Source organism: Lagenorhynchus albirostris, chromosome 18, assembly GCF_949774975.1.
Source record: "Lagenorhynchus albirostris chromosome 18, mLagAlb1.1, whole genome shotgun sequence".
NCBI classification, from domain to species: Eukaryota; Metazoa; Chordata; class Mammalia; order Artiodactyla; family Delphinidae; genus Lagenorhynchus; species Lagenorhynchus albirostris.
Window position 1 is genome coordinate 74,004,049 of NC_083112.1, and position 22,098 is coordinate 74,026,146.

At 41.3% G+C, this 22,098-nt stretch overlaps 1 long non-coding RNA gene across 1 annotated transcript in view; it reads left to right on the forward strand.

The window, feature by feature from the left end:
- Positions 1-22,098, forward strand: part of LOC132508914 (uncharacterized) — a 235,701-nt gene that overhangs the window by 152,881 nt on the left and 60,722 nt on the right. The window contains exon 2 of the long non-coding RNA XR_009536818.1: positions 21,507-21,557. This is a non-coding gene — a long non-coding RNA (uncharacterized LOC132508914). The remainder of the gene's footprint in view (positions 1-21,506; positions 21,558-22,098) is intronic.

Consider the following 22,098-nt stretch of genomic DNA (forward strand, 5'->3'; position numbering starts at 1 on the left):
AGCTCACGTGAGGAACACTCAGTAGATAATTGTTAACTTTGACTTAACTGAATTGAACGAGTTCAGGACTGTGTAACAGAATCCCTGATTTAGGGAAAGCCATTTACATTGGTAGTAGTGGACTAAACGAAGTAAACATTTTTAGTGTCAAGTGCTCTCCGTTTTCCGTGGTACGTTCAACACTTACGTAGATGCAGGCACGGGGGACAGAATATCCTAAGGTTGTAAAAGCGTGTTGATCATTGGCTTCGAAAGTAACACCTTTAAAAAACAAAAACAAGTGACTATTTTGATTCCCTTTGTCTTGTTCTATCTTCAGCTTCTCTGACACAGTATCAGTTTTTCTAATAAATCTCTAACACAGGAAGGAAACAATGCCTAGCCTTCTGGAAGTGGGGCAAACTGTTAACTAAAGCAAAGTGCATCATTTTGCCAAACCTGGGGAAAAGTTAACATGAAAAGAGGACAAGCTAAAACAATTCTTAGGATTTTGTTCTGTGAATTTCCAAATTTGGCCTTCATTTCCATGTAAAGATCTTTGTAGAGTCTAAATTTCTCTTTCAAAGCATTCTTTTTGATTTTTTCTCATTGAGGAACAAGCAAACTACAGAGAGGGCTTCTATTTTTTGCTCTTTAGGTTAAACCAGCAGAAGCAAAGGGTCTCTATTTTCCTGAAGTGTGACACCTCCTACATGGAAACGAGGACAGGATAAACTGGGGCATCTGAAGTGACCTCTTCCGGGCAGGATGTGGAAGTGTGATGCGTCTCCTTGAGCAAGACCTTCCAAAATGCTTAATCTAAGGTAAATAATATTTCAGTATCCTCAGGTGGAGAACCAAAATCCTGAAAGCTTTCTTGGGCAAGGAAAAGGTCAGCAAAAATAGCCAAAATAAAGTGGCAAAAACCAGATAAGATTATCACACAACAGACCTAAGAACTGCCTGGTGGTGAAGGTCAGACTCCGCAGAAATGTTGGGTCAACAAGCGAGCCGTAAAGCAACCAGGGGTGTATGTAGTTTATTGGTCTCATGGAAACAAAATATTGATCAGACAGGTAGTGCCACTTAATAATCTTCAAATGCTTGTCAGGTAATTGGTTACTGATTTGAAGAATACAGCAGATAATTTTTAAATAATTTCTTCGGTGTGAAAAAAATCATCATTTCAGTATACTGAGCCCTGAACAATGCGAAGAATTGCAAATTGCTAATTCAAGTGGTTTTATGGTAGATTCATAATTCCCTTTTAAGATAGAAACCTTTATCAGGAAGACGTTCAGGGTTGGGTCTTTTCTTTGCCTTTTGAAACTATAAAAACAGATGAAGGGCAGGGCAAATGTAAAGAGAGTTACATGTACACAAATCCACCCCAAAACAGATACATTCACGTAGATTCATAGGATATTTCCTGCAATTTTGCGTTTATCATAAAAGAATGGGGAGTCTTGGGTTTTAACCATGGAGTAGATTCGACTCGACTCAGATTCCAGGCACGAATACAAATTTTTCTGCAGACGTAACACTTTCTCAAAGGGAAATCCTTCTGAAGTCTAGGAAAAAAGCAGAGACCCAGGTGAATGGTTTTTCTCTGAGGACTGAGCTTACAGTCTGGCTCATTGAATAATATGGACCAGGTAAGGCATTTTCATAAAACCTGAGATCATGATGATTTTCAGCTTGCTTTTTAGAATAAAGAAAATCAACAGTGGTATTTTCTGACATACAAAGGCCATCCCTTTTCCCACCATTAATTATTTGTCTGATTTTAGAATCAATTCGGTATTTACTGGACATCAAAATACCTTAAGAAGGTCTCCTCTACTCCGTGTGTCTCTAACCCACTGACAGTTTACTTTGTGTTCAGAATTTGCATAGAGCTGCCAATTGCATGATAAAAAGGAAAAGGAAAAGGAGTTTGTTTTTGCTTCTTTGGTTTCAATTAACATCTGCCATCTTCCTGACCTGAATTCTGACAACACAATTGCTATGAAATATTGGTCTGAACTTAAAACCAGAAATCCTGAGTGTAGGTTTCTGCCAAATAGGTGCTAGTTAGAACCAGCTGCCTGAAGCGGAACTACTAAATGCTTGAAGGTTGCCTCTGATCTGAGCCGGTCTCTGACAGAGCCCTTTAAAAGGAGAAATTTCCAGTGCAAATACGACTCCAGGATGGATGAAGATTTATCTGTAGCCTGATCAATGGGTCATTTCTCTTCTTGTTTAATTTATCATTGGGTAGATCCCAAACCTAAGCAGCAATAATGAACGAGAGCTATATTTAGAAACTTAAAGCAATTGTCTTGGGATTTAGATGGTGGTGGGAAAGTGTATGCGTTTGAGGGTGTGAAAGGAAAGAAATGGGATATCAATAAATCCGAAGACTACAATTATAGAACACAAGTTTGGGAAAGAGGCCTTAACTGTGGGTGTATGATGGAAATTGCAAGTCAAAACAGTCTCAAGGGCTCGCCTGGTGGCACAGTGGTTGAGAGTCCGCCTGCCGATGCAGGGGACACGGGTTCGTGCCCCGGTCCGGGAAGATCCCACATGCCATGGAGCGGCTGGGCCCATGAGCCATGGCTGCTGAGCCTGCGCGTCCGGAGCCTGTGCTCCGCAACGGGAGAGGCCACAACAGTGAGAGGCCCGCGTACCTCAAAAAAAAAAAAACAAAAAACAGTCTCAAATCACTCCTCGACGTAATTGTGCCACAGGTGACCCTGAATCATCAAAAACAATCAAAAGTTTAACTAATAGAAAAAATTCTCAGTGGGTAGAATTGGCCATGGTTATCTCATTAAGCACACAGTTCTGTTTTCGACATAATTAGTCATCTAATTACTCATCCAAAATTAGTTAGTGCATTCATATGCCTAATTAATTACAATTTCATTCAGACTGCCCTGTTGGTAATGCTTTCGTTCTCTGTTCCAACAAATCAAATTACAGAGGGACAGATTTGATTTGGAAATTGGTTTGGGTTGAGTAAATTGGTTTGGGTTGAGTCTCATCTTAAACATATTAAAATATTAATGAATAAAACTGTGAGAGTATTAATTTCCATAGTAAAGCTAACTCACCCAAATGTTAAATATTTCCAAGGAACCCCGGTTTCAAACATGAGAGCCATGAATCTCCCAGAGCCTCAGAGGACTGAGGATGAAAGAGCAAAATCTGAGTTCAAATATGCCTGTTACTAGGGGTGGAACCCTGTACAAGTGGGAATGAAAATCAGTGTGCAGCACAGAAAACCTGGGGGTGGAAGGCCGTTGGGTTTCTTATGAACAATACAGACTGTTCCCTGTTGTTGGTGCATAGTTCATGGCTAACCAGGAAAGATTATTCTAGCAAGATGGTTTCTAAAAGTTGTTTGATAGTTAATCTACAACTTTAGTATTTTTCCTGGGAAAAATATTAAGCAGCTCTTTTTGGGGGGATGGACCGTGCACTAGTCACTACGCTAAGCGTTTTGAATTTTGACTCATTTAAACCTCAACTGGCCTTAGAGGAGGGCACTGTTGTTGGCCTCATTTCACAGAAGAGGCGCAGAAAGATTAGATCATGTGCTTGAAGCCACCAAAGAGAAGCAATAAAAACTGTTCTCTTAGAAAATCAGCCTTTGTGCAATCTTTTATGAGTTTTGTCCAGGAAACATCGTGGAAATAAAACACCTCTGACTATGAAGATTGATTATGAAGAATATTAATAAGGATTGGCTCTTTTTTCTCTTTTTTTTTTTGGCCATACTTGTGATTTGCATCCACCTTCATGCTGGACCATGGAAAAGGTATCCGACAGTTGCCCACTGCCTGCCTCAAAGTTTGTGTGTCCTAATGGGACAGCGTATGAGATCAGGATCTTATCTTTCAGAAAAATAAAGGATAATTATGGAGGCTCTCTGCTTTGAAGTAAATCTGAATTCTAATAGGGAATGAGAAGATGAAATGAAGAAGAGAATGCTGGTTGCATTCAGCCAATTGCTGTCAGGAAGACAGGAGTGATGGGACCGACCTTGAGAATGCTCACCCGGTATCTGTTACTAACCACTATCCCGACAAATTGTCCCAATTCCTGAAATACTGGGCTGCTTTAGTATGGTTTAAGGCTGGCCTTGAATTACCACCTCTACCTTAACCTTAGAACTTACAGCGTCTCTGGGACTTGTCAACACCCTCCAAAGTAGTTTGTATGCAAGGTTCGCTGCTTCATGACTTAGTTAAAAAGAATGCAAACACGTATGAAATATCTGTATTTCCATGCTGGTTGGATCATCGTGAGGCTAAATAAAAGGCAGCATGATCTAGTGGCCAGAGCACTCTAGGAGGCCCGACTTCTAGTCTCAAATTTGTTCCTAATTAGCAATGTGACATGGCAAGGCACTTAATTTCCCTGCATCTCTATTTCTCTTTTGTAAGATGAAGGGATTGATCTTTTCAGGTCTAAGAAAATATGACATGAATGACCTGGCAAAAATGATTTCACTTCAATTGCTTTATGCACATAATAGTCATAAGAATAGAAATAATAATGAACACATCATCATAATAATGAATAATAATAATGAGCAACAGGGATTGCTGGAGGGCAATAAGTGAAATGATGGTTTGGATAATATAAAATGACTTGATGAAGGAAATGACTTTGATGTGTAAGCATATAGTTACCTTTGTCCTTCCTCTTTCAAAATTAGCAGTTAAATACATTCCCTGGACGCTTTACGCACGAGAGAAGACTGTTCATTTCTAACTATACTGTAAACTGTGTTAAAAAAAATCTACTTTTTACAAAATGGGCCACTGACTCATCTTTGTATTATAGTTATAAAAGGAAAAATTTAAACTCCTCAAGGGAAAGAGACAAAGCAAGAGAACCCAATTACCTGGCTGAAACTGTACAAATATCACTTCGCACACCCAGCCTCAGAACAATAGGTATTGTAATGAATTACCTTTTTCTATGAAAGGCCTCGGTTTCTATCCCCTGGTTTGCTATTTTCTCCTAAGGTTGCCATCCTGTCTGAGCTATAAAGACATGATGCATTGGTTTCCTTTCCTTGTCTCCACCTTTTGAATTTGGTACAAAAATTAAACCATTCATCTTCTTTTTTCTCAAGAGCTTTCTTGCCTTAATGAATATTTTTTTGAGAAGGAAGGAAAGAAAAGAGTGAAGGTGAAATATACAAAGAGACTAGGGAAAAATCTTAAAGGGGACACAAATGTGAGAGGATAAAGGTGAGAAGGAGAGAGAGTCAAAGCAGAGAATCAGAAAATTAGAAGAGAAGGGAAGGGGCTACAACGCAGGGCTTTGTGCACATCCTTCTTCATTTGTTAGTTTTCCACATCCCTCTCTTGCCCACTTTAACCTTCTCTTCCTTCTCTACTTCGGCTTGTGGGCTTCAGAACTCAACCGAACTAGAAAGGCTCCTTGTCATTCTTCCCAGATCCTCTTTGAATGAGGAAATAAAATCAAGTCTATGCATAATTGCTCTGTGCTGTGCAAAAAGCATTTTCCTGAAGGGAGCTTTATACTGTATTCATTTCAGCTACTAATGTGTGTATAATATGCCTTCATTCCTAATTATTTTGTCACCATTTTGTTAAGTGTCCAGGATCTACATTTGAACTAAGACACTTATCAAATTAACACAGTTTCATGGTTGATATGTTCAATTTCTCACCACTGGACTTTTTAATTTTCTTTCTTTTTTTGTTAATTAACTGGCTCCTTTCTGGTCCTTTCCCCAAATCATACAAAGAGGTGAACAATACCCTTGTTTTACATTCATGAATACTTTCCATAAATACCCAGGCATTAAGGGTTGCTAAAGAGTGCCCTTTCCTGCAGCAACGTTTTCATTGTAGTCTTTCTTCCTTGATTTCTAACCCATCAATGACATTTATTTATTCACAGGTTAGGATCTTCAGTTCAGTTGGAAACAGAAAAATTTTCATAGCTTTTTCAACAACTAATTGCTTGAACTCAGCAGTCTCAGGTACAAAAGGAAAGGAACTTTGCATTAATGAAAAGAAAAGGGACATCTAAAATTCTAGCTGACATTAAACTATGAAAAGAAGGAAGATAGGTTATTTTTTTTTAAGTTGTCAAACAGAAATGATAGAAATGAAGGAGTAATCGCAGAATGAAAGAGGAAGTAATTACAAGACCCAGAATAATTAATTTCTTAAATTCGCTATAGAGCTTATTCATTGTGAAGTACTTTGCACAGTTTCTATCATGGATTAAGGGCCCTGAACACATTTGTTTCTACACAGGAGGGTGGCAGTTTGCCTCCTGTGAGATTCAGTGCTGCCTCGGAGCAGATTCTGAGGCAAAGTAACCATATTAATTCTCAAGTTTAGAAATTCATCTTGATGACACCAAACTGGCTGAGGTGATCTGTGTGCACCCTCATCTTGATAAGCATCATTTCAAAACCAGCTTTATTGAGGTATAATTTACACACCATAAAATTTACCCTTTTAAGTGTATGACTCAATGAATTTTAGTAAGTTGACAGAATTCTGTGAACTTTACCACAATCCAGATTTAGAACATTTCCATCATCCCAAAAAGATCCTCTGTATTCATTTCCAGTCAATATCCATTTCTGCCCCCTGGCCCAGGCATCACCAATCTTTCCTTATATATTTGCCTTTATAGACACTTCATGTAAACAGAAGCATGCAATGTGTGGTCTTTTGTGTCTGATTTCCAGCACTTACCCTCACCTTTACTGTTAGAGCAGTTTTTCCAACAGGTTTGTTCTAAATTACGGCCCCTCCTACAATCAGTTTTGCCAGTTCTGCTCTATTGGGTGGTAACCTTCACTGGTTATAAAGATGAACAAGCACCACATCATGCTAAGGTGAAAAGGTAACTTTTTATTTTATTCTATAAATTTATTTATTTATTTATTTATTTTTGGCTGCGTTGGGTCTTCGTTGCTGCGCGCGGGCTTTCCCTAGTTGCAGCGAGCGGGGGCTACTCTTCGTTGCAGTGCGCAGTCTTCTCATTGCTGTGGCTTCTCTTGTTGCGGAGCACGGGCTCTAGGCGCGCGGGCTTCAGTAGTTGTGGCACGTGGACTCAGTAGTTGTGGCTCACAGGCTCTAGAGCGCAGGCTCAGTAGTTGTGGCGCACGGGCTTAGTTGCTCCTCGTCATGCGGGATCTTCCTGGATCAGGGCTTGAACCCGTGTCGCCTGCATTGGCAGGCGGATTCTTAACCACTGTGCCACCAGGGAAGTCCGAGGTAACTTTTTGAATGATTAAAAGAATATTACCAAGAGTGGGAAGTGAGAACAAGCACAACTACAAGAATGGTTGGGTGTATGTATAAAATATTTATTTGGAAGGAAAAACATGGCAGCATTTAGTGTATTAGCATTTTAAAAAACTGCAGAGATGAACATTGATACGTGTGACTTTTTCTGAAGACATTTTTAATAGTGTATTATTTTTAATTTTTAAAATAAAATTACCAGCAATTTTTCCAAAGTACTATTTTATAGTTACTGAATTTAAAATTGGCTCTTCTTTGTGGATGATGTTTGATTTTGTTTTTTTAAACAAAGTTTTCACTTATTGAGGGGTTTGACTGCTCAATATCATAGCATACTGTAGTATTTTTACAGATTCAGGATTGTTTCTGGGGAAAAATCCTGACTGAAATTCAGTGGAAACACATCTATGGTCTTGAAATAAATGTACAAAATATTGGGACCTTCCATTCAAATGAGGTGGGGATACAGCCAGTGATAGCCGAGCCATGTTAGAGCCCAAAGTGAAAGGTAAAGTTTGTGCCCTTGTATCCATGAAGGGTAAAGTATGTGCCTTTGTATTCGTGCTTTTACTATTTTTAAAATAAATTTTATTTTTAAAAATAGTTTTAGTATTACAGGAAAATTAAAAAGATAGTCCAAACAGTTCCCATATACCACCTTACCCAGTTTCCCCTGTTATTCATATGTTAGTACGGTACATTTGTTACAATTAATAAACCTATCTTGGTACATTATTACTAAGTAAAGTCCATAGCTTATTCAGATCACCCTAGTTTTAACCGAATGTTTTCTTTCTAGTCCAGGATCCTGTCCAAGATGCCACATAACACTTCATCCTCATGTACCCTTAGGCTCCTCTTGGCTGTGATAGTTTCTTTTTTTTTTTTTTTTGCGGTACGCGGGCCTCTCACTGTTGTAGCCTCTCCCGTTGTGGAGCACAGGCTGCGGACACCCAGGCTCAGCGGCCATGGCTCACGGGCCCAGCCGCTCCGCGGCATGTGGGATCTTCCCGGACCGGGGCACGAACCCGTGTCCCCTGCCTCGGCAGGCGGACTCTCAACCACTGCGCCACCAGGGAAGCTCTGTGATAGTTTCTTAGACTTGTTTTTGGTGCCCTTGACAGTCTTCCGAAGGACTGGTCAAATATTTTGTAGGACTCCCCTCTGTTGGAATTTGTCTAGTAGTTTTTTCCCAGGATTTGACTGGGATAATGTGTTTTAGGGAGGAAGACCACAGAGGTAAAGTCCGTTCTTGTATCATATCAAACGTACATGCTGGCAACATGAATTATCACTGGTGATGCCAACCTTGACACAGGACTGAGGTCGGGGCTGTCAGGTTTCTCCGCTGGAAGGTTACTTTTCTCCCTATTTCCATACCGTCCGTTTTTGAGAGAAGTCACTCTTCACGGCCCATATTTAAGCAGAGGGAGGTTATGCCCCACCTCCTTGAGGGTAGCATATCCACATAAATTATTTGGATATTTGTCTGTTCTCCCCTATTTATTTATTTACTTATTTATTTTGTCATTTATTTATATGAGTATGAGCTCATAGCTGTTTGGATGTTTATTTTATACTTCGGGTTATGTCCCAGTCTATGTTGCTGTTCAAATTGTTGTAGTCTGGGCCATTGAGAGCTCCTTTTTGTGGTTCCTGTGTCGCTCTGGCGCCCCCATCAATGTAGGGTTTGGGGAGTTTTTGCACTTTTTGTTTTGTGGCACCACCAGATGCTCCAGGCACATCATGTATATTTCCTGCCCCTGTCATAAGTTCAGCCAGTTCTCCTGGGAGCCCTCCCTGATTCCTTTTCCTAGACAATGGTATTAGAAACCAAGATCTGGGCATTAGATGTGCTTGTTGCTTCTGCAGTGTCATTGCTTCTAGTTTCTTCAGCTGTCAGAACAAGGAAATATAAGTTACGCCCCTGATATTATGAAATGAGAAAACACACTTTTTGTAGGAGCTGAGACAGCTGGTAATCTGAAACTAAATTCTTCTACATGAATAATATACTCATTTCTGATTTGTTTTCATATTAACATATGTGAACATTTCAGATTGAATATTTGCCAGGTAATTCCATTTAGGATACTTTCATTCAACAGATATTTTCACAACATTCTTTTTTTTTTTTTTTTTTTGCGGTACGCGGGCCTCTCACTGTTGTGGCCTCTCCCGTTGCGGAGCACAGGCTCTGGACGCGCAGGCTCAGCGGCCATGGCTCACGGGCCCAGCCGCTCCGCGGCGTGTGGGATCTTCCCGGACCGGGGCACGAACCCGTGTCCCCTGCATCGGCAGGCGGACTCTCAACCACTGCGTCACCAGGGAAGCCCCACAACATTCTTTTGAATGTTTTTTAGGGGAATTAAATTTAGATGCTGCAAATTTATAGCCCTTCTCAGTTTAATTTGCTACAAAGTATTAATTTTCTCAATTAAAAATAGGAGCTCTATCAAATAATATTTATGGTAAATCAACTTATTTCAAAATGTAATTATAGAATATCACATTCAAATCTTAAATACCTTTCTACTTCTCACCATTTAATGTGTTTGGTTCATCCCTTGCTTTTATAGAACACTGTACAATATCTTCCAATTCAGAAGCATTGTTTTGAATTATCATGATTTGCTAAAAGCTTCAGAAGCTGACTTTTTTGGGGGGGGAGTTACTCGAGTCATCAAATAATGTGATTAAAGATTTTCAAGTGATTTTGAACAAAATTGCAACCAAAATATAAAAGATCCTGTTGCCAAAGTTCAATACCATTTTAGGTATTAAACTGGGATTCTTCAAGGCTCAGACATTTCAAAACCTGAATAATGATGTATAGCAAATGAACCGCCATGCTGAAATATTTTTTTGTATTCCCATTTTGGAGTCGTACATCTACGGATGAATACAGCAAAATCATTCTCATTCTATATTCAAACTATTGAACTTATTTGGATACCAGTTATGAATTCTATGTACATGGCAACCAAGTTCACAGATTTCTTAGTTTAGTAAAAACATAGTCTTACCACAATGCTGTGTTTGACCAAAATTTATATAGCGTTATCACTAAAAACAAACCAACCAAAAAACAACAAGAATACATTACCTTATCTTCAGTGTTGAGCTTTTTATTAGATTACTGTAATAGCATCTGCAATCGTGTGCCACCCTTGACTGAATTAGTTTCCAAAAGTCTTACTTTGATTCTGTGAACTGGATGAAAACTTGGAACTCTTATTGAGATGCACTCCTTTTCCCTCTGCAGCCTCTGATGGCACTAACATGAAACTGGAACCATTTAACTCTTTGACACACTCTTCTGCCAATGGAGCCAACGCATGAACCTGCTTCTCTTTTTGTAGCTTCACACAGAAACCTGGACTTAGAAAGAAATGAGTGAAATTAACTGAAACAGGGGTTCCTGATCTAAATGAAACATGCTTCACTGAATAATATAAAATGGACCTTTTCTAAAGCCTTTAAATAATATTTGGGTCAAGCCTCAAAAATAAAAATAACTTTGGGAGTAGATGTTGATGCTGGTCCAGGAGCTGTTGGTGGCATCATATCGGCCCTGCTCCTACCCCTTCTACGGATGGTAAACGTTGAAAAACAATCCAATCATGCAAGTGCATCATCAACTTTCCTGCAAAATGGAAACCCCAGTACCTTATTTTCATTGAAAAAGAGCTTTTTTTTTTCAGTTTAGAGTTGCCCAAGGTATTTATCGAAAAATAAGAAACAGCATCGTACAACAATAATAAATAGTTGCTTTTTTTTTGCCCTGTCCATTGAAGAGGGCACAGAGTCCTCCCTATCTGCTTGATGTCATGACAGTTCAGCCCCTACCTCCTACTCACAGCTTCACATCATCTCACCTAGAATTTCTCACATTTCCCCTTGAGCCGATGCCTTGCAATTCCACTGGTTTCATGCCTCACATAGCACAAGGCAGTGGTGGCTGTTTGGGGACGGCAGGCTGATGCAGTAGTGCCAGACTCTTCCCTACTGCCCCGAAGACTGGAGGAGTTAGCTGACTAAATCCTCTGGAGTTTGAATCCACTTGTTTATAAGGAATATCCTACACGCTCCCCTGAAAGGAAAACCAACACATACGGTCATCCTGGTGGTCTTATGCACGTGTTTCAGCCATGGAGAGTCAGGGCCAGGAGCTCCCACTCTTCGGCTCATGGACCACTGGGCACCTGTGCGTGGGCTTCAGGGAGATCACAGGCCTCCGAAAATAGTGCACGTAATGCTGCGATTGAGTGGTCCATAGCTTCCATCAAATTGTCAAAGAGGATAACTGCTGTTAAGGAAAATTATTTGAAACTTGGAAATAAAGAAAAAAGGTGAGTGGCATGCCCTTTCTATATCATAGTGGGTTATTGTTCATCAAGCCCGTCCAATGTTTATTTAACACATTTGACTTTGTTGTTTGGTCCTCTTTGATTACAGTGTAGGCACTATGAAGTTGCATGTTAACCACAGATTTCTGTTCAGTAGTAAAATCAACCCAAAAGATTTCTGTTTTATTGCCCTGTGGGTCATTAATCATTTTTGTACTTAACTTACCCATATCCCATTCTAATATTCTGCTTTTTTTCATGCATTTCCTGAGGATGTATTCAAACTCCTCTCCCTCAAATGTTTTTGAATCCAGCTTCACCATCTTCCTGGTTCCCTCACTAATCAATGAGTTGAATAAAATCCTTGAACATCTTCCTTCTATATGGGTGCATGTAGATATATTTAACTTTCTGGAAATCATTCGTTGACACTTCAAAGTATGAAGAACGTCTGATGCAGAGGGCCACGTGAGAGACAAGAGGGGTAAGCTTCTGCAGCTGCTACCCCTGACGTGGAGTTTATCATGCGAGGATAAGGATGTGCCCTAATGTAAATGTTTAGGAAGGAAGGAAGGGAAACTGGCTTTTCTTCAAAAATCAGTGACAAGCGAGAGCCTCTGTGTACGGTCGGGCCGGCTGTGCAGCTCATGATTCCTGGGGTCCTTGGACGACGCAGCCTACAAGATCCTCTGTTGTGAAACCAAGTCACAGCTGCAAGAGCCTGTGCTCAGGAGGGAAGTTTTTAAGGATGGGGCCCAACAAACAACACTTCTTTCCATATCCAAAGCATGTCTACACGCAGAAGCACACACTTCAGGGCTGGCAGATCAATCCCAGCGGAGAGGGAAATGCAGTAAAATCCATGGTGGGCTCAGAGCTTCACTCATTTATAACTTTATCTGCTCACACATGCATCAATTCATTATAGCATCCACAGGGTGTTTGTGAGTGCTTTCTCTTTTTTTTCATAAAATATTATGCAGTTTATTTTTTTTTTAATTTATTTTATATCAGAGCATAGTTGATTAACAACGTTGTGTTAGTTTCAGTAAGTGCTTTCTTGGTGTCAGGTGACAGTCTGGGTTCTGGGGTTTCATGGCAGATATGGGTGGAGGGTAAAGAAATTAAAGAGACAAGTAGAACACAGTAGACTTTCAGGGATCTAATGGGGGCCAGGTGGGGAGGATCCCTACCCACATTATGGAGGAGGCAAGGGCCCTGGGGATTCATCAGAAAGGATAAAGACATAGTTGGAGAACGTTTGAGGCCAAATGAAAAGTACATGAAAAGTACATGCAAAGAGCACAGGTGGGGCCTTGGTGGTGCCTTAAGAAGGTGGGAGTGAGGAGCACAGCATTTTAGAGAGATGGTGGGAGAAAGGATGCTGAACAGCAAGCAGGGCCACATCATAAAGAACCTTGAAAACCATCTTGAAGAGCTTTGTTTTGATATTTTCTAAATAGCGCTGTTAGCTAGATATCAGTGATTGTCACACGGTCTGGCAGCACTGTAAGGAAGAACTTTGGGGTGTTGTGCTCCAAAAGAGAGAGAAACCTTCCTCCATCTACCTTCCCCTTCATACATGAACTTCAGACTTGAATTGTGAACAGAGGCCCTCAAGGCTGGGCAGTACCATCCACATCCCTGAAATAACTGTATGATGACAGAAACAGATATTGATCAAACCCCAGATTACTTTCCATGGGAAATAAGCCAGCACGGGAGATAACTTAAAGGAGAGAATAGAGATGGGCAGAAACCATGGACAATGTTTACCTGCTGAAGGGAAGGGAAGGGTATATTCCGGGAAAGATTTTTAAAACATATTTTGAAGAGTTTTAAAAAGCAATTTTAAAAACATTTTAACATTTTGAAATACCAAAGTTTTTCATTTGTTTCTAAGCAGCAGGAAACAAGTGATCACAAACTAATTTACCACAGGTATTGAGTTGCACTCGATAATTGGCCAAAAATGGTGCTTTGCTTTAGAATATCTCTCCCCCAAAAAACAACCTTTATAAATATTCTCAATGCAAACTTTTCAGGAACAAATCTACTTCAAAGAAATGTAGAAAAGTACCAGAGGCTAATTTATCACATGTGAAATTATATATGTGTAACTCTAAATGTGTTAGTTTTATGACATTTTTCCAGACTATATTTTAGGATCATTCTCTATATATTTTTTTTTAATTTTAGGTTTTTTTTAAAAAATTGGTATCATTTTTTTTTCTTTTTTTTACCAGTTGGAAGGATTAATTGCCATTGATTTCTTTGAACACTCTTTAGTGGTTAGGTCATCACTGAGACTTTTCTCAGTATAAATCCCTTAGGCCTTTTAATCACAACATTTGTTATATTCTGCACACCCTAAGGGGAAATAATCTCCTGAACAGTGCCACCTCCATCCACCCAGCAGGCATTGTAAGCAAAGCCAAATGAAGGAGAAGACATTCTAGGTTTCCCTTAATTAATTCCCTAATCTACTGCTGTTTGTGTTGAGAAAAATCACAACCTAGCTCTGGAAAATAAAAAAGAAGTTCAGTGTGGAATTTTGGTGAATTTAAAAACTGAGCTAACTACTGCAAGGACCTAAGACCATCTTTATTTGAGAGTCGTAGATTTCTTTAGAGTCCTGTCTGTTATCTGCACTGCTCAGCTATTTTGGTAGAAGTGTTGAGGGCTATAGAAGCAAATCACTTTTACTTAGATTTTACAAGTAATTATTTACGTGCATACATGATACTGATGCTGAATCCGGCCTCTGTACCCGACACCAAATTAAATCTCGGGGACAGAGTTTTGGATGAAGTAGAAAAGAATAGCTTTATTGCTTTCCCAGGCAAAGGGGGCCACAGTGGGCTAATGTCCTCAAAACTGTGTCCCAGGGCTTCCCTGGTGGCGCAGTGGTTGAGAGTCCGCCTGCCGATGCAGGGGACACGGGTTCGTGCCCCGGTCCGGGAAGATCCCACATGCCGCAGAGCGGCTGGGCCCGTGAGCCATGGCCGCTGAGCCTGCGCGTCCGGAGCCTGTGCTCCGCAACGGGAGAGGCCACAACAGTGAGAGGCCCGCGTACCGCAAAAAAAAAAAAAAAAGAAAAAAAAACTGTGTCCCAGCATGGAGGGGCTAGTGAGGAGTTTCATAGGAATGGTTCAAAGTAGGAGTGATCAGCTCGTGGACATTCTTCTGATGGGTTGATGGGGAGGTAATTGGGAGTCGGCATCATCAACCTTCTGGTTCCAACCGGTCTGGGGTCTCCGTGCTTGTGGGCAGCATGCCCTTGACTTCTCCCACCTGGTAGGGGTTTCAGTATCTGCAAAAAGCTCAAAGGTATTGTTCTGTGTATCCCTTGAGGGGGAACCAGGACCCTGCCCCCAAGGCTGCTCTATTGTTTCCTGACTGCTCCTCTCGTGTCTCTGCATCCCCTCCCTTCCCTGATTAGCAACTGTTTGAACCTGCCTGTTGGAACTCAGAGAAGGTCAAGGAGGCTGAATGAAGCCTATTTCCTGCAAGCAGGGAACACAGAAAAACTTTTGTGCCCAGGGACCCCACAGGGTCCTGCTGGTCTCAATACATGATAGGAAATTTCCAAATTATATTGTGCTTTTTATATAAGCAGAATGATGCTCTGAATTTTATCTATCAATATATATGTAAAAATAGACATAAATATATACAAACTTATACATGCATGGAGAGAGTCAGAGATGAACAGTGGAAACATTGAACTGTCTATTCAGAATTTTGCAGAGAAGCTAAGGAAAATAAATGCACTTTCAACTTTAAAACCTGATAAGTGAGAACATTCCTAGATTTTCTTCCCATGAAATAAAGCTTAGGTGAGAATGAGTGAGTGTTTCAGCCCCTGGCTAAGAATGCTCTGTTAAGGCTTTAGAGAAGGGAAGATAATAGAGCTTGCTTTAAAGATGGGCAAAGTTTTTAGGAGTGGAGAAAAAGACGTTCCTTTATGGTTTGGGGGGTTGAGGGAAGAAATTTGAGCCAAAGCAAATGAATAAAAAAGCCCGCTGTGAACCAGGATAGGAGAGTTACAAAGATCTGGGTTGGAGATGACACTGGAAAGGTGGTGTTGGTCCATAATAGAGGGCTGAGGAGTCTGTGCCCACTGCTAGACCAGACAGGAAACATCTGGAAATTCTGTGCAAGGATGTGGCTGAGAGGTACCAGGCTAGCAGGAGTGTGGAGGATGCACTGAAACGTGGAAACGTTTGTGCTGAAACTACTGCTGCACTTGAAGGCTTGAACTATGGTGATGGCAGTGGAGGGTAAAAGGGAAGTTGAGGTGACAGAGGCAGAGTGGAGGAACACAGTAAAGAAGGTGGAGTTTGAATGTCTGGCTTGTTGACCACTGTGTGTCTCGGTGCTAACACAGGGCCTGGTACAGCATAGAAAATCAGCAGGTGTGGACCGAGAAGCTAGGAAGGTGACACCAGGGTTTTGACCTCAGGCACCTGGAAAGGATAATTCTGTCGTTAAGAGGAAAGGAAGCAATGGGACAGGAAGCTGGTTTGGGGTAAATATAATCATTTAAACAGATGGAATGGGATGTGAGGGTATTCTACCCAAGGAAAAATCATCAGCAAGCAAGGCAGCTCAGGAGAGAAGTTTGATGCTGTCGATAACAGGATTTGGTGTCTTTCATACGAAGACAGTAAGTGCAGTCCCGAGACTGGATGATACAGTGAAGAAAGAGAAAACAGGAAGAACAAGTTCAGATTGAAATTTAATGCAGCAACCATTTAAGTTCATCTGCACACTGGGATTTACACGATCTCATGTAATCAGCACTATAATCTAGTGAGTTGGGCACTAAAACCTCACACGAACTGGAGGAACCCGAGGGTGAGAAAGGTAATGTGGCAGCTGAGGGTCACAGAGTTCCTGATGACCACGTGCAGCTCTATGTCCCCCAGGGCACAGCAGCATCAGAGCCCAGGCCCAACGGGGAGGTATTGGAAACTGACATGGAATCTACAAGCATCCCTGAGAATTTCAAATGTAGTTTGGTTTGGCTGGATGTGACCTGAAAAGCAAGTGAAAACTAGACCACGCTTTGTCCCTACTCTCATTTCTTCATTGTTCATTTCCTGCTAAATTTTCCAGTTCTGCTAGTAACTTTCTGTGTATTTTCAGTCACCAGTTTAGAGATCTCATATCACAGTTCAAGCAGGAGCCATTGAAACAACTTAGAAGGGAAAGTGTAAATCTTTTCCCAGAAAGAGACCTATTTATAATTTTCTTTCTTGAAAATATTTAAGGGCTTATTTACGCTTTTGGATTCCTTTCTTCTGATGTGCATTTTTATATCACTCTTAGCAGATGGTATCAGGTCCAAGGCAATCTCTTTCTCCAGCTACCCCCAGGAGGCAAGCAAATAGGTACTGAATCACACTTAAAGTTACCCACACCCTGGCTCTCTTAAGTCTTTTACTCATTACTGTGATTTGACAATGAGGAAATGAGATAAATCCTAGTCCAAGCATATAGCAGCGTGTACACCAAGATGAACAGAGTGGACTTATCAAGGTATCAAGTCCTCAAACGCACAGAGCATCACAGAGAAGAATCTCTAATTGTTCTTCGAAGGAGGTGAGGGTCTGAAACCAAGAAGGAATCAGTGTTTTTGAGGAATCCTTGACTAGTTCAGGGGTGGGGAGAATAAAGGTAAGCTCAAATCACAAATGTAGTGCAACTACTGGGACTAGAGATTTATTTTTCTATCAAGTAGAATTTAGACCTGTTACATTTCTTATAATAGTTTATTGCACTGAGATATCAGTTTAGCTCAGATCCAGAAACGTAGAGAGTAGGTTGATTTTTTTCAAAATAATTACTTCATAATTTTTCTCACATCGTCTTTGTTCCCAGGTGATAAACGTATTTCTGACAGAAACCTGTATTTCATCTTTTTTTTTTTTCTTTTTTTTTTTTGCGGTACGCGGGCCTCTCACTGCTGTGGCCTCTCCCGTTGCGAAGCACAGGCTGCGGACGCGCAGGCCCAGCGGCCATGGCTCACGGGCCCAGCCGCTCCGCAGCATGTGGGATCCTCCCGGACCGGGGCACAAACCCGTGTCCCCTGCATCGGCAGGCGGACTCTCAACCACTGCGCCACCAGGGAAGCCCTGTATTTCATCTTTGAATCTCCAATCGCCTGGCACAGAACTAGACAGACAGTAAGTGCTACAAAAGGTTTGTTGAATGGATGCACGAATAAGGCAAATATCAAGGTAAAATTCCAAGAACGTGAAGCCAGATGACCTTAAAGCCTCATTTACCGTCTATACTTCCATCCTAAGACAAAGCTCACGTGGTCTGTGGTCCTGCTTTTGTCTCCATCACTAACCCCACCCCTACCACAGCACACATAGAACAAAACCAAAAGAAGTTGAAAGATAAAGTTTATTAAGACACAGATAAAAAGAGTCTGAAATTTGACTGAATTGATCAGCTGGATTAAATAAAATAGGCAATATAGTAAACACCGATACAACAGTGAAACAGCAGCTTACTCTCTAGACTATAATTTTACTGCTTCCTCCATGTTGTAAAATGATGTTTCTCAAACTGTGACTGAGGCCATCAATGGCTAAAGACATCAGGGTAAGGGTTGCAGTGGGCTTTTTAAAAAACTCACGGAAGAGCAGTGAAGTGTGGTCAAGAGGTAAAAGGAGATTGGGAGTTTGGGGTTGACACGTACACACCGCTGTATTTACAATAGATAACCGACAAGACCTACCGTATAGCACAGGGAACTCTGCTCAGTACTCTGGAATAACCTAAATGGGAAAAGAATTTGGAAAAGAACAGATACATGTATATGTAGAACCGAATCACTTTGCTGTACACCTGAAACTAACACAACACTGTTTGTTAATCAACTATGCTCCAATATAAAATAAAAAATTTTAAAAGAGAGGTAAAAGGAGAAAATTCATGAAACTTGATCCATTTCTATATTTGTAAGTGACTAGATCATGATCACATGATCCCTAGGTTTGAAAAACCCGGATATGGAGGAATGCTAAAATAAATGATGCTTTTAGAGTTAGGAAACTTACATTTTTTCTAGATAAAAGACACAGGAGTTTTCTGCCTGATCATCTTCGGCAGACCACAGCTAAGCTCTGACAACTTGCTAGCAGACTGATTCTGTGAAATCACTGACTTGGTGTGACTATCGGCATAGCCTCACCATATAGAAGTCACCGCCGGGCTTCCCTGGTGGCACAGTGGTTGAGAGCCCGCCTGCCACTGCAGGGAACGCGGGTTCGTGCCCTGGTCTGGGAAGATCCCACATGCCGCGGAACGGCTGGGCCCGTGAGCCATGGCCGCTGAGCCTGCGCGTCCGGAGCCTGTGCTTCGCAACGGGAGAGGCCACAGTGAGAGGCCCGCGTACCGCAAAAAAAAAGTCACTGCCTTTCGGGTGGCATTTTTTTAAAATACTGTAAAACATCGCTAGTTGCAGGAAGGTCAGGCTGATTCAATCCTTTCACAGAAAAGCCTGTTCTGTTAAAAGATCACATGAAAAGAAAAGCACCTTCGTTCCATTCTCACCCCTTGGCTCTCGGCTGGCAGGGGGAGGCTTAGTGCACCTGTTAAGCGCTTCACAGAATAGCGTGGAAGTGACTGCCAGAGGCACACTGCTGGTTTGAATGCAGATTGTGGCCGGAATGGCTTAACAAGAATTCATTGACCTTTGCTGCCAAAAATGTTCATTCATTACCCTTCATTTTCTTAGAAGACCCATTTTCACATAGCTTGCTATTAAATATGCTCTGTCTGCGTTTCCTTTATGATTTTGTTATTTATGTTAATAGTATTTAGTCGGTATACATGTACTTGTTCGTTCATTCATTCATTCACCTTCATTGAATTTTGACAATGTTCCAAGTTCTGTGTTTAGATGCCAGGGAATAAGGAGGCATGGTTTCTGCCTGTTAGGAATTTCGCAGTTCAGTGGGGAAGAAAGACGAGCGGATGAATTGTTACAGTAGAGTGTGGTGAGTTTCTTGATAGGGTGCTATGACATTGCTGAGAAGGGATATTAAGATTAGAGCAGGTTGGGCTTCCCTGGTGGCGCAGTGGTTGAGAGTCTGCCTGCCGACGCAGGGGACACGGGTTCGTGCCCCGGTCCGGGAAGATCCCACATGCCGCGGAACGGCTGGGCCCGTGAGCCATGGCCGCTGAGCCTGTGCGTCTGGAGCCTGTGCTCCGCAACGAGAGAGGCCACAGCAGCGAGAGGCCCGCGTACCGCAAAAAAAAAAATAAAATAAAATAAGATTAGACCAGGCGTCAGGGAAAGTTACCCTGAACAGATGATAACTGAGTTGAGAACTGAAGGATGAAGAGTTGCTAGCCATGTGAAGAAGCAGATAATCGATGGGGTTCAAGGTGGTGGAGTGGCCAAAGGAAGACCAGAAGGGTCAGACCATTTAGAATATACCCCGCCCAAGAAGTCACCCTCAGGCCACCTTCTCACAATGGCCTGCTAACTGGTTTCCTTGACTTCAGTTTCCCTACTGTTCATCCTGCACTCCACGAGCAATTTAAGATCTCAAGGCTCTGTTTTCATCTAATTATTTCCCTCAGGGATGGAAGATAAATGTTATTCTAACAGCTAAGATCTCCCCCAACCATCGGCCCATGTCTCTTTCTAACCTGTCTCCTCCTGTTCTCACGTATGAATTATATTCATCACTGATGCTGGTTCCTTGACTGCCCTTATTTCTGTTCTTTCCTCACATTCAATTAACCTAAACCTTGCATCAGAGAATGTAGAGATAATTAAATATGTCAATTCTTTACCCTCTTCTTAGCTAAAATTTTGGCTGTGTCTGTACCCAACCCCTAGTTCCATCCCTTTTGTTTCAGGGGAAAAGACATATTTTCTCCTTCATCTTTCTGACCTTTACTATATGTGCTCCCTATGGATTTGTTCTCTCTCTCTCTCTCTCTCTCTCCCCCTCTCTCTGTGTTTTACTAGGTGATTTCATCCATATCTGTGGCTTCAGTTACTACTCAATGACTGACGAATCCAGAAGCAATGTCTAGCTAAGACTTACCACCTAAGATCCCAGTCTGCATCTGCAGCTGCCCACTAGACCCACAACCTTATTCTAGGAAACACTGAGACTGGAATTAGTCCTACTCTTCAGCTTGAAGGAAATCATTTTAATTACGTGGAAATCGATTCATCAACTTTTATTCATGCAATAATAAATGGTTAGGCTTCCCTGGTAGCTCCGTGGTTAAGAATCTGCCTGCCAACGCAGGGGACACGGGTTTGAGCCCTTGTCCGGGAAGATCCCACATGCCGCGGAGCAACTAAGCCCGTGTGCCACAACTACTGAGCCTGCGCTCTATAGCCCGCGAGCCACAGCTACTGAGCCCATGCGCCACAACTAATGAAGCCCACGTGCCTAGAGCCTGTGCTCCGCAGCAAGAGAAGCCAATGCAATGAGAAGCCCACGCACCTCAACGAAGAGTAGAGCCCGCTCGCCGCAACTAGAGAAAGCCCGTGCACATCAACAAAGACCCAGCACAGCCAAAAATAAATAAATAAATTTTATAAATTTATAAATAAATGGCCATCAATGCCAGTGGAGTCCTGAGATCCAAGAATATGTGCTGTACACGCTTTTCAGTCTCATGGAATCCTCCTGACAGCTCTGTGTGGTGGTGTGATTGTTATTTTCACTTGACAGGTAAGTCATTAGTATTTGAGAGGTAAAGTTATAATTTCCTCCAGGCCAAATGGCTCCTACTTAACAAATCCAGTTACAAACAGAGGTCTAAGTATACTTCAAAATCCTGCTTTTAAATACCTCATATACTGCTTTCAAATAAAAATGCTTTTTTTTTAAAGCATTGTGCAGTAACCTGTGTTCATCTCATTCATCTCATCTCATCACAACAGGTAAATATGTTGTTTATTCTCCTGTTTTGCCAACTAGAAGCTAGAAGGCAAGGAACATGAGGAGAAGCTCTCAAATTAAGTGTGTTCACACAGTGAATGGCAGATCCAGGAATTAAATTCACACGTAGTAGTGCACGTTATATCACATAGTGAAACAGCACAGGCTACCAAAGTGAAATCGTAAAAATCAGACTCTTGCTTCTGAATATGTATTTCAAACTTTAATAAAGTTTGAAGACTGTCTACAATATTGATATTAAACTATTATTTACTGTCGTTTTACTAAACTCATATAGAAGCAGGAACTAGTAATTCTCAAAGTCGCTAATGAAGCTTGCCTTTCTCTTTTTAGTATTATTCTAAAATGAGCATCCTTAGGAATTATTCTCTTTTCATACATTATGACGCTACCACTCATTTGTGATCTGTTATCTGTGATGACAAAATGAACTATTACTGCACAGTTTGTTTTTTTCCCTAGAATGAGAGCTTATTGCTGAGACAGCTCCCACGAACAGGCAGATAACACAGGCTTCAAATG